This window comes from Mandrillus leucophaeus, unplaced genomic scaffold, assembly GCF_000951045.1.
Source record: "Mandrillus leucophaeus isolate KB7577 unplaced genomic scaffold, Mleu.le_1.0 Scaffold765, whole genome shotgun sequence".
NCBI classification, from domain to species: Eukaryota; Metazoa; Chordata; class Mammalia; order Primates; family Cercopithecidae; genus Mandrillus; species Mandrillus leucophaeus.
Window position 1 is genome coordinate 953,290 of NW_012108308.1, and position 11,694 is coordinate 964,983.

The following is an 11,694-nucleotide window of genomic DNA, read 5'->3' on the forward strand; positions in this document are numbered from 1 at the left end:
GCGTCTCTGCCCCAAACATTTCTCCTCCGAGTCTCGCTCCCACCAAGAAGTCTCCTCATGAACCTTCCCTCCCCCTCCCGAGGAAAAATCTCCTCAGAGTCTCTTCCTCCAACTCCACAAACATGTGCCGGGTCTCGCCCCAAAAGGTCTCCTCCTGAGCCCTTCCTCCAAAATCCACTCCAACTCTCCTCCAACTCCACACCCCCATCCCTCCCCGGCTGCGCCCGCGGTTTCTTCTGCCCCGTGGCCGCGGGTGCCCCGACCTCACCGGGGACCGGCCCCCCACCCCAGCCGCCCTCCGCTCCCCGCGCCCGTCCCGGTCCCCCGCGCCGCGCTCCCGCCGCCGCCTCACGGACCCTCACCTCGGCGGCCCCGGACAGCGATACCGCCCGCGGAGGGCTCCGGCGCTCAGCTCCCAGCGACCGGCGCCGCCTCTGGCTCCGCGGGACTGACAATGATGGGCGGGGCCAAGTGGTGACGTCAGCGGTCTGGAAGGCGGGGTCTTTGTGATGGGCGGGATTGGTCTGCAGGCCCCGCCCCCTCCGTCCTTTTTTTCTCTTCCCAGGACTTAGGCTCCACCAAGTTTTTATTGCCTCCCTAGCTAGGTCCTGTGGTAGGCGCCCTGGGAAATCGAAATGGAAGACAAGACTTCCCGATTTCAGGAGGGACACTTTCGGCCCGCGTGGTGGCTCACGTCTGTAATCCCAGAATTTTGGGAGGCTGAGGCGGACGGATAGCTTAAACTCAGAAGTTCGAGACCAGCCTGGGCAACATGTCGAAACTCCATCTCTACAAAAAAATACAAAAATTAGCCGGGCGTGGTGGCGCGCGCCTGTAGGCTAAAGTAGGAGGATCGCTTGAGCCCGGGGAGGTAGAGGCTGCAGTGAGCCGTGATCGTGCCACTGCACTCCAGCGTGGGTGACAGAGTGAGACCCTGTCTCAAAAGAAAAAAAAAAAAAGCGGGGCACTCTGAAGGGTTGTGAGGATTAAATGAGATAATCAATGGAAAGGTGCTTAGCCTAGAACCTGATACGGAATAATCACTCAACAAATGCTATTTCTACTACTCCGCAAATGCAGAGAAGGAACTCAGCACAGACTCAGGAGGCATGGGTTCCAGTTCCCCGCTCTGCTCTTCATTCGTTGTGTGACGCTAGACAAGTACTTTCCCATCTATGTTCCCGACTTTCATCTTCTTTAAAATGGGAGGCGGGAATAACCAGACGATCTAAAAATCCCCTCCGATACTTCTATGACACACTTCCTTTAAGTCTACTATCTAAAAAGCACCTAGGGCCCTGAGAAGTCAGGCGGAGGGCTTTGAAGACAGCCCAAGACCCACACCCAGCAGAGTACAGGACACAGCCAGAGACTGCTCTCGCTGCCGATGCCCTCCCACACGCTGGCACACAGCAACATTCACAAGCCAGGGCACAGATGGGCTGAGGGCTGCTTCCTCTCTGACTACAGCAGCATGGTTGGTCTCTTGAGACATCGCTTGTGTAAGCTCTTTATTGCCTATGGAATAAAGGCCAAAGCCCTGGCCTGGTATGATCACTTCCTACCTTTACACACGCGCGCGCGCACACACACACACACAAAGTTTATCCAGACTTCTCTTAGCACACCCACTGCTTTCCCACATTTGACCCTTTGCTCAAGCTCTTCCCCTGCTGTCTCACCTCCCAGCTTCTCCCAGCCAGAAGGCAATCCTCCCTGTTCTGAATACCCAATAATATTGTGTTTAACCCTCACGTGGGCATGAACACTACAACTTATAACGAACTGACCTCCCATTTGTTTCTTAGCACTCCCTGGAGGTCAGAACCCACACATGTTTGTGGAGCTGAAGCTCTGATGCCAGAAAACCCTGGGATCATATGTTCTGGGGTCATACTGGCTGTCTCTGAGCCTATCTTCTCATCTGTAAAATGGGGATAATAATGTAGTCTTGTGGTGTTTGTTTTAAAATTACCTAACATACTTTCTGGAAAGCATCAGGCACAGTGTTCCACAATCAATATGATTGTCATTCTTATTTTCTTTCTTTTTTTTTTTTTTTTGAGATGAATTTTCTCTCTTGTCGTCCAGGCTGGAGTGCAGTGGCGCGATCTCATTTCACTGCAACCTCCGCCTTCCAGGTTCAAGAGATTATCCTGCCTCAGCCTCCCAATTAGCTGGGATTACCGGCACTTGCCACCACACCTGGCTCATTTTTGTATTTTTAGTAGAGACGGTGTTTCACCATGTTGGCTATGCTGGTCTCAAGCTCCTGACCTCAGGTGATCCACTCACCTCGGCCTCCTGAAGTGCTGGGATTACAGATGTGAGCCACCACGCCCGGCCCCTGTAGTTCTTATTTTCAATAGTATTATATTGACCAGGTGCAGTGGCTCATGCCTGCAATCCCAGCACTTTGGGAGGATCACTTGGGTCCAGGTGGGTGGATCACTTGAGTCCAAGAGTTTGAGACCAGCCTGGACAACATGGCAAAACCCCGTCTTTACAAAAAATACAAAAATTAGCCGGGCCTGGTGGTGCCCATGCAGTCTCAGCTACTCAGGAGGCTGCGGTGGGAGGATCCCTTGAACCTGGGAGGTGGAGGTTGCAATGAGCCATGATAATGCCACCGCACTCCAGCCTGGGTGACAGATTGAGACCCCGTCTCAAAAATATATATAATTATTGTATGTTATATATATTTTATATATATAATTACTATCATCGGTGTTATTTCTAGTTCGTAACACCACACAGCACCTCATTACAATCCACTAAATCATTTCACGTGGAAGACTTTAGGGTTTTGAGAAAGGAAGAGGCTTGCTGAAAGTGGCCCTGCAAAGCATTCCCATTGGAACAGAGACCAGCACTGCAGTCTGCAGACCCCAGATGGATTCTGCAGTCACATCTGATGCCCCAGGGCATCTCTGTCATTCAGCATGCCTCCAAGCTGGGGTCAGCGTGGGGTTCTCTCTGAGAGTTCTTTGCAGCACAGCTGACCCATTTCTGCTTCGTGCCTTTCTCCTCTCACCTTCTTTACAGAGATGTGGATCTGTGTTAAACTGCCCTTGGCATCTCTGCAGTCCTCTAGGAGAGCTGCAATGAGGCACTGGGCATTTCCAGAGCACTGGCCTGTGGGAGGAGGGGAAGAACTTTGGGGTTCTGATTAATTTCCTATGCTGCAGGCAGGCACATGGGTGTCCTGAAATGCCAGGCCTGGTCCTCAAAGGCCCCTAATAAATTATAGCTTATTTTTAGAAAAAATATTCAAAAACACCACTTCCTGTGAAAAGTAAGCATGGCCGTAAGATTGCTGGAGGCAAAGGAAGGGCCTTTACTGAGTTGCTCCTAAGGGCTAAAGCCGATTCCAAGTACTACAAACCCTTGGAAGGAAGAACCCAGGACATACCAGGGAGGTTCTGAAGAAAAAACTTTCTCCCCAGGACCCATGATCCCAGTAACCACTTATTCATTTATTCATAGCAAAACCTTTGGCACAGGAAAGATCAGGATTCAAAACCCAGTTCTGCCACTTACTAGTTATGTAATCTTGGGTTTTTAGGTCTCTGCACCTCAGTTTCTCATCTGCGAAATGGAAATAATAATACCACCTTTCTCACACAGTGCTTGTGAGGGTTAAACATCTGAAAGAGCTGCGTTCAGAGCTTGGCACCTAGTTCATGCCAGGATGTAGTGGTTGCTGTTACTATTTGAACATGTCCTCGTCCTCCCAGCAAGACCTCCCATATGCTGGACTCTGGACTGGAAGTAGGGCTAAATAATAGCCCTGCCCTCAAGAGGCTCCATATAGTAAAAGGAAAGGAATAGATTTGTATGATTAGGCAATAAAAGGTCTCTATTGGGCATTGTTAAGTGAAAAGAGTGAGAGTAAGTTGCTGAATTACAAGTGTAGTAGGACCCTATAGTTATAATTTGTAATATATGATTAGTATATGCATAGAAAAATATGGAGACTGTAAAGAAATAAATAGGTCAGGCTCAGTGGCTCACACCTGTAATCCCAGTGCTTTGGGTGGCCAAGGTGGGAAGATTACTTGAGACCAGGAGTTTGAGATCAGTCTGGGCGACAGAGGGAGACCCCTGTCTTTACAAACAAAAAAAAATTTTTTTCTATTTTTTTTTTTTTTTTTTTTTTGAGACAGAGGTCTCCCTCTGTCGCTCAGGCTAGAGTGCAGTGGCACGATCTGGGCTCACTGCGACCTTCACCTCCCAGGTTCAAGCGATTCTCCTGCCTCAGCCTCCCGAGTAGCTGGGATTACAGGCATGACCCACCACGCCCGGGTAATTTTTGTATTTTTAGTAGAGACGGGGTTTCACCATGTTGCCCAGGCTGCTCTCAAATGCCTGGGCTCAAGCGATCCTTTAGCTTTGTCCTCCCAAAGTGCTGGGATTGCAAGCGTGAGCCACCACGCCCAGCCAAATTTTTATTTTATTTTTATATTTTTGGAGACAGTCTCGCTCTGTTGCTCAGGCTAGAGTTCAGTGGTGAGATCTCAGCTCCGCCTCCCGTGTTCAAGCAATTCTGCCTCAGCCTCCTGAGTAGCTGGGATTACAGGCGTGCAACACCACACCCAGTTAATTTTTGTATTTTTAGTAGAGGCGGGGTTTCACCATGTTGGTCAGGCTGGTCTCCAACTCCTGACCTTGTGATCCGCCCACCTCAGCCTCCCAAAGTGCTAGGATTACAGGCGTGAGCCACCGCCAGGCATGGTGGCTCACACCTGTAGTCCTAGTTACTCAGGAGGCTGAGGAGGGAAGATTGCTTGAGCCCAGGAGTTGGAGGCTGCAGTGAGCTATGATCTCTGCACTGCACTCCAGCCTGAATGACAGAGAAAGACCCTGTCTCTAAAATAAATAAATAAATAAATAAGAGCTAAATAGAGAAACTTCAGGTTTTTTTTCTTTCGCTTTGCTGAGTTTCATTTTGTTTCTGTTTTTGCTTTTTTTTTTTTTTTTTTGAGATACAGTCTCACTTTGTCACCCAGGCTAGAGTGCCATGTCATGATCTCGGCTCACTACAAGTCCACTTCCCAGGCTCGAGTAATCCTCCTACCTCAGCATCCCACATAGCTGGGATAACAGGTACCCGCCAACACACACACCCAGCTAATATTTTTTTGTATTTTTGGTAGAGACGGAGTTTCGCCATGTTGCCCAGGCTGGTCTCCATCTCCTGAGCTCAAGTCATCCACCTGCCTTGGCCTACCAAAGTACTGGGATTACAGGTGTGAGACACTGTGTCCGGCCTCCTTTGCTGTTCTGTCTGTGCATATAGTGAGAACTTTCAAAAAGACTTTGCTATGGAGGGGAAAGGGGGTAAAAACACAGCTACAAGGTATACCAGCAGTGGGCATCTGAGCCACCTGTGCATACTGCAATAGAAAGTTCCACAGATCCCATCTCCTTCTTCATGGGGTTCCAGGAAAGCCCATGACGAGACAATTTTCACTTCCTCCCCTGACCCAAGACCTTGGTTGCATTTGAACTTTCAATGCTACAAGCCAAAAGTAAGACACCTAATATAAGTCCCAGGTACCATGACAAGGCCAGGACAAAAAGACTTTTAAGCAGGCAGAATTTTTTTTTTCTCCCTGTCTGTATTAGTTAGAATTCTCCAGAGAAACAGAACCAACAGGAGTATATATATCTATGTATATAAAATTTACTTATTATGAGAATTGGCTCACAAGATTATGGAAGCAGAGAAGTCCTACAGTCTGCCTTTTGCAAGCTGGAGAACCAGAAAAGATGGTGGTGCTAAGAATGGGGGTTTATGGGCAGGGAAGTGCTGGTATAAGTCTTAGGGTCCAAGGGTCTGAGAATCAGGAGCTCCAGTGTCCAAGGGCAGGAGAAGATGGATGTTCTAGCTCAATGAGAGAGAGCAAATTTTCCTTCCTCCTCTTTTTTGTTCTGTTGAACCCTCAGTGAATTGGATCATGCCCACCTACACTGGTGGAGGCAATTTTCTCTACTCAATCTACCAATTCAAATATTAATCTCTCCTAGAAATATTCAGAAATAATGTTTTACCAGCTATCTGGGCATCCCTTAGCCCAGTCAAATTGACACATAAATTCACCATCACACTGTCCTATGCCCCTTCCACACCTTCCAAAGAATCACAATATGTCAGCACCTTGTGTCTACCATGTCTAAACTTGCGCTTTCATTTTCACTCATTATATCGTTCTGCAATTTAATTTTTTACAAGGAGTAGTATTACTGTGTCACCAGAAAAAAGGCAGTAAAGATATACATAAAAAGAAAGCTAACCAAGCTGGAGTTGGCTCACTTTTGTTGGTTTGCAAACAATAAATGATTACCCAGTATGATTGAGGCCAGTGCAAAGTCTGCCAAGAATCATAGAAAGTGAGACTAGGAAGGAATAAAATTGCCCTCAATCCTCCTATCATTCCCCAAATGGCATGATTTTAAGTTCTCTCTATTCCTTTGCTCCCTCATGTTTCAGGGCAACCATTACTACGTGTATTTCATTCACTCATTCATTCATTCGTTCATTCCACAAACATTTATAGATCCTTTATTCTGAACCAAGAATCATGCTGGGTAGTTTACATATACTACCTCTTAAAGGTTATAGGGGTCATTATTGCTAGTATATTGCATATACTATCTCTTAAAGGTTATGGGGGTCATTATTGCTGCTATCTTGCAGACTGGGAACAAGGCTCAGACAGGTAAAGTCACTTACTGGTCACACATCTAGTAGGACCTAAACCAAGACATGTGCAACATCAAAGCCCAAGTCCAGGAGGAAATGGGCTGTATTCCAAAGCAAATAAGCTATGCACTCAGGCAGCCATTATTGGTTGGGTGGCTTTGGGCAAGTCATTGAACTCTTCTCAGCAGTAGTTCTGCCACCTCTGCAGAATAAGTGTATACCCAGCTATTGCGTGTAAGCTAAGTGCTTTGTAAATCATAACACATAATACAAAGGAAAGGCATCTCAGCTCTTCAGGGACTAGGTCTCACTCATCTTTGGATCTTTTGGTGCTTTCCCTGCTAGTGTTTGCCTCGATTAGTGTTCATCCCCCATTAGCGCATTTAGGACGGTTTTCCTCGTTTGCATCTTATTTCCCCCTCCAGCCTGGGACTTCCTCAACAGCAGGAATGATGCTTATTAATTTCTGATCCCTTTCTGCCCCTAGTACAGTGTCCGGCCTGCATCCCTCCATTCCTTTGCACTTTTATTTATTTCATAAGAAATGGCGGAGTGCCTAACAGGTGCCAGGCACTACACAGACTGTAATACAGCAAAAGTCCCAAGTTTCCTGGACTGGAGGAGTGGAGAAACAGGATAACATTAAATACAATTACTTAATAACAATTCCATTAAGTGCTGCAAAGAATCAGGCGAGATGCCAGAAGGGATTAGGGGATGCGGGGTGGGGACCTAACTCAATTGAGGAGCCGGAGAAGGCTTCCTAGAGGAGGTGGCCTGGAGGCTCAGAGAGGGTAAGGAACATGCTCAAGGTCACACAGCTGGTAAGTGGGAAATTGGGATTTTAACCCAGGAATGCCTGAGTCCAAAGCCCATACTCTACTAGAAAACACTGTCTTTTATTTCCTCCACTTTTTACTTCCTTGACTTTTTTTTTTTTAGATGCAGTCTTGCTCTGTCGCCCAGGCTGGAGTGCAGTGGTGTGATCTCGGCTCACTGCAACCTCCACCTCCTGGGTTCCAGTGATTTTTGTACCTCAGCCTCCCGAGCAGCCGGGATTATAGGCATGTGCCACTCCACCCAGTTAATTTTTATATTTTTAGTGGAGATGGGGTTTCACCATGTTGGCCAGGCTGGTCTCAAACTCCTGACCTCAAACGATCTGCCCATCTCAGCCTCCCCAAAAGTGCTGGAATTACAGGCGTGAGCCACCACGGCCCGGCCCCCTACTTCCTTGACTTTTATTTTTGAGAAAGGAGTAAGGCCTGTTCAAATGAATGCACTAAAGCAATATTTTTTCCCAGCTTTTGGGGGAATCACAGATTCTTTTGAGAATCTGGTGAAATCCGTGAAACCTCTCTCCAGAATTCCACCTATACAGACAGACCCACAAAATCTTGCGTACAATTTCAGGGAGTTCATAGCTATCCTGAGGCCCAGGTTTAGAACTCATTCCATGGAGGACCACCGGACCTTATAGTGAAATTGTCAGAACCGCAGAAAGAGACACCAGGACCCCATAAAGAGCTCAAATCTCCAGAGAGATCTCAAGATCCTATAGAAAGAGTCTCAAGATCCAGTAGAAAGATCTGGGATCCTGTAGAGGCCCCCAAGTTGCTACAGAGTAACAGCTGGGGCTTTGCAGAAATATTCTCAAGAGGTTATAGACATAGAGGAACCTCAACCTCTCATGAAGCTGGAGTCCTCATAGCGGGCTTGGAGAGCTATAATTTTGGGGATTTTTCGATTTTTGAGACAATGTCTGACCTCTGTCGCCCAGGCTGCAATGCAATGACACAATCACCCCTCACCACAGCCTCAAACTCCTGGGCTCAAGCAATCCTCCTGTCTCAGCCTCCAAAGTAGCTGGGACCAGAAGCATGTGCCACCATGTCCAGCTAATTTTTAAATTTTCTGTAAGGATGAGGGGGTCTCACTATGTTTCCCAGGCTGGTCTCGAACTCCTGGAATCAAGAGATCCTCCCACCTCGGCCTCCCAAAGCGGTGGGATTACAGGCGTGAGTCACCATGCCCTGCAGAGAGCTATAATTCTTGACCCTTGTTGGATCACCGACACCTTTGGAACTTCGAAGAAAAATGCAGCACACACAACATGTTACACAAGGAGTTCACAGACCTCTGAGAGGCCATCGGTAGCCCCCGGGTACAGAACTCCGGTTCTTGAGGTGCTGCAAGAATGTAACCCCCGCCCTCCAAACACCTCAAAAACCTGGAGCAGAACCACAGACGCGAGGCACAAACTTTAGGGTGAAACAGACCCCGAGTTGCATCCCGGCCCTGCCGTTTACTAGCCATGACCTTGAACACTCACCTAGAAACCCTCAGGCCTCAGCATCTCACCACCCAAAAGAGAGGGCTGGACGCCCTTCCCTCCCCAGCCCGGCCCCCGCGGCGTGCGCTCCGTACCCGGTGGGGCGCTGACGCTTGACAGGACTCAGCCTCTCTCGCCTCCTGCGCCCGTGAGCCATGAATCCGGCTGCAGCACTTCATGAAATACAAATGGGCGGACTGCACCAGGCGTGCGGGAGGCGGGGGAGGGGGCCGGCGCGTTCGCCGTTTGCCGCAGTGACAGCTCCGCGCAGCCAGCCGGCCGCGGGTCTGGGAAGCCGCCGGTGCCGGGCGCGCTCTCGCCTTTCCCACCCACCAGGCAGGGCGTTCCCGCCAGCCGGCTTCCTGCAGCCGAGGGCCGGGGAGGAGGGACGGCGCTGAGGGGCCGCAGGGCCTGGCAGGCCTGGTTCCTGGCTTTCTCTCCGCGTTTCCTGAGCAGGACCGGCCGGGGGATGGGACCCAGAGCAAACCTCCTTCCCCAGGAGCGCAGCCAGGAAATCGCGTCCTTATTAATCAGGTTCCTCCTCTGCGCGCCGAACGGGGCTGGTTTCCGTCCGCGATCGAGTGGGCATGGTGCGACCCACTTAACCCAGAAGGAAGCGGAGAGACGAAATGGCAGCTCCCGACCCCACGACACAGCAAGATTCCAACCCCGTGATGTCAGTGTTAACTCCATCCTACGGATGAGAAAGCTGAGGCTTTGAAAAATGAAGTGACTTATCCAAGGTCGTCATAAGAATATTACTACTAATAAAATAACGTGCTTACTACATACCAGGCACTGTGCTCCAGGTATATTTTGTCACTGAGTTCTTTAATCTATGACGATAACTGTTGTTCCTAGTTCATAAATGAGGAAACAGAACCAGAGGCCAAGTGGCAGCTCCAGTGACGCACAGCTACGAAATAACAGAGCTAGCAATTAAACTCCAGCCTCCTGTTTCCAGAGCTCAGCCTTTCTCCATCCTGCTTCTGCATTTCAGTTGAGTAACCATGACCTTGTCTCATGTGTTTCTGGATCCTCAGAGCCTTACCGTGAACTTGACACAAAATAAGTTCTCAGAGGTGACTAAGGGAACATTACATGGAAGTTCACACTTAGAAGGACTGATAGGAGGCATCTGTCCATGTGACCCCTTCTAGCGCCTTCAGCCAAGTGAAAATGTAGCCTCTGCCTGAATACTTGCTATCATGACAAACTCTCCCCCTCCCCACACCCCATCCCATTCCCTTGTTGGACAAATACATTTGGTTTAAATATAAATGCTCCCCCTTTTTTTTTTTTTCTTTTGAGACAGAGTTTTGCCTTGTAGCCCAGGCTGGAGTGCAGTGGCACAATCTTGGCTCACTGCAACCTCCACCTCCTGGGTTCAAGTAATTCTCCTGCCTCAGCCTCCCAAGTAACTGGGATTACAGGCGTGTGCCACCATACCCAACTAATTTTGTATTTTTAGTAGAGACAGGATTTCATTGGTTGATAAGGCTGGTCTCGAACTCCTGACCTCAGGTGATCCACCCACCTCGGCCTCCAAAACTGCTGGGACTACAGGTGCGAGCTACTGTGCCTGGCCTTAAATGCTCCTTTTTTTTTTGTCCATGGTTTCTTGTAAACAAGGCCAGCCCATTTTCCTCCCTGTGGCCACATTACATATTGCATGGTATTCTTAGCCATTCTGTAAGGTTAGACCATTCAATAATTTTAAGTTTCTCATAAACTGGGACAAGGTCAGCTGTTCATCAAAGCTGTTCCCCTTCCAAATGTAGAGTTGTTTCTGAGAAAAGCAGCCAGACTACATTTTCCAGCACTCCTTGCTATTAGGAACATAACTAGTGTTCACCAGTGGGATATGGGCACAGAACATGAATGCCATGTCCTGGCCAAAGTGGTGAAGAAGGATGTAGGCTTTCTCAAAGCTCTTTTCTCTCATCTGCCAATCAGATGTCAACACCAGGGGCCCCCTTGGAAGCTACACATTGAACAGGACAGAGCCTTAGTCAACCTGGGTCTCACTCATCACTTGACTGAGGGGGCCACACATTGAACTAATTTCTATTGTATTTAGGCATTGCGTTTTCAGGATTTATCTATCATAGCAGTTGGCATAACTAGTATGGGACTACCCTGGGCTCACGGTTGTATCCTCCACATGACAGGGCAGTACTGGTTACATGAAAGACGCTCAAAAGACAGCTTCAACTGTGTCCAGCTGGCTCAACTGGTCAGAAGCCATATCTGTTCATCTGATGTCTTACGTCATGTCTTTTCCAAAAAGGGTTTTGAGGTGGTTTCATTGCAGCCTCGAGACCATCTGACTGATAATTAAAGACCAAGAATTCGGGAGTGATAAAAGCCTGGATCAAAGGCCACTGGGGAAAAAGAAAAGAAAGATGAAAAACTGACTAATTAGGGTAGAAATGGTGGGCTGAGTTTTCTAAGGATAGTAACACTGAAGAACGAACAAATCATGGCTCTGAGTTTCCTGGCAGTCAAAGTCAAGAGGGAACCAGGATGAGTTACAAATTGTGTAGGAAGTAGTAAACATGTGATTGAATACACAGACCCTGGAGGCAAATTACGTTGTTTTGAAACCCAACTCTACCACTCACTAGTCACATGACCTTAGGCAGTTATTTAATTT

The 11,694-nt window shown here is 48.3% G+C and overlaps 1 protein-coding gene across 1 annotated transcript in view; it reads right to left on the reverse strand.

The window, feature by feature from the left end:
• Positions 1-9,356, reverse strand: part of LUZP1 (leucine zipper protein 1) — a 98,545-nt gene extending 89,189 nt beyond the window's left edge. Inside the window, exons 1-2 of the mRNA XM_011966587.1 lie at positions 9,039-9,356; positions 363-622 (exon numbers count right to left, since the gene is read on the reverse strand). The gene's annotated coding sequence lies outside the window, so the exon portion shown is untranslated. The remainder of the gene's footprint in view (positions 1-362; positions 623-9,038) is intronic.
• Positions 9,357-11,694: the final 2,338 nt, after the last annotated feature.